We start from the raw sequence: 1,404 nt of genomic DNA, 5'->3' as shown, positions 1-1,404 counted from the left end.
GGCGGCGGTGGGTCAGCTGTTTCCTTGCACTCATGGCCCTCCTTTTCTAAACTCTCTGCCGCTGGGGCCACTTCGCGAAAGAGGTATTCGCGCTTGGCCTAAATCTGATGTAGCTTTTCGTAGGTGGCATGGTCATGGTCCTACTAAGGCACTTTTTGATAGCGCTAGGATTTCTGATTTGTTAGAAGTCTCTATTCGCCCCCTACTTTTGATTCAGCGCTCTTTCCGATTGCTTTGAGTTTTTGGTCCTCTGAGTACAAAACATTTATTTTTCCTCTTGGCCCCATGTCTATTACGTTAAGGGATGTTGGGGCCCTGGTGAATTTACCACCTTTGGGCGATACCATTTTCCCAGGTATCTTAGTTTCTGGTGGCGCCCCACAGTTTGGTAAAAACTATACCGACTCTTATTCGAGCCTGCAGACCCTCCACAATCATTCGAGTGCTGAGCCTATCCATATTGAGTGAGTGGCCTTCTTTTTAGTTTGGCTTTGTAAATATGTTTTGTGTGTGCCAAGTATAAAGCCTTCTCTGAGTTATTTACCTATAGCGCACGAATTGGCGCATGACAGGCCTTTAAATTTATGTTCTTTGTTTTTTGCTGCCCTTTATAGAGGTATGGCTTTTCTTCAGGCTCAATTGAAGAATGGTGCATCTCCCACTGGCAGTGGACCTCTTTAGTTCACTCAACTGTGGTTGAGATCCTATTTTCCATCGCTTGGTGCTCCATCCTTTTCTCGTCCTTCTGCTAGCTATGGAGCCCTTAACTCCTGTAAATATGTCCAGAAGGGACATTTTTTCATTCTTTTATTCTTTAGATTCAATTTCTTCCTTATTTCATTTTCCTCCTTTTTTGACTCCAAACTATGTACATCCTCCTTCCACTATAGATAGCGCGAGCACCTCTCTGCTCATTTGGATCTAGTTTTTAACTGGGAGGGAGCTTTTCCATGATATCTTAACTGGGACCAATGTCAAAGCGGGGGTAGAAATTTATGCTCCCCAATTTTTTGCCCGTCAGCTTGGTTTTGGCCAAACTTGGCATGTTCCTTTTTGCTATTCGAAGAGCTTAATTGACCGTTTTCATACCATTAATAAGGCGGAAGCAGAGGCTATAAACGTTCGCAACCTCCATTTATCAAGCCACTTTTCATTAGCCCCTTTTAATTCTTGTCATGCTACTCACCCTCTTTTTGAACAACTTTGGCCATCAGTGAAGCACAGATTATTTGCGACTGAGGCCAATCGTGCCTTTCATTCATTAGACCAACCGAGTATTTCTTCTCCTCCTCCTGTTTTGGTCACTCCTTTGTCTATTCGAAGCTCCTCTCCTTCTCGTCGTACTAAACAACCTGCTCGTCCATCTTCTTCTCTCCCCGCCAGGCCTACTATGGCCAAGAGTAT

The sequence above is a fragment of the Olea europaea genome, chromosome 15 (assembly GCF_002742605.1).
Source record: "Olea europaea var. sylvestris chromosome 15, O_europaea_v1, whole genome shotgun sequence".
Taxonomy (NCBI): Eukaryota; Viridiplantae; Streptophyta; class Magnoliopsida; order Lamiales; family Oleaceae; genus Olea; species Olea europaea.
This window is presented reverse-complemented; position numbering follows the sequence as displayed.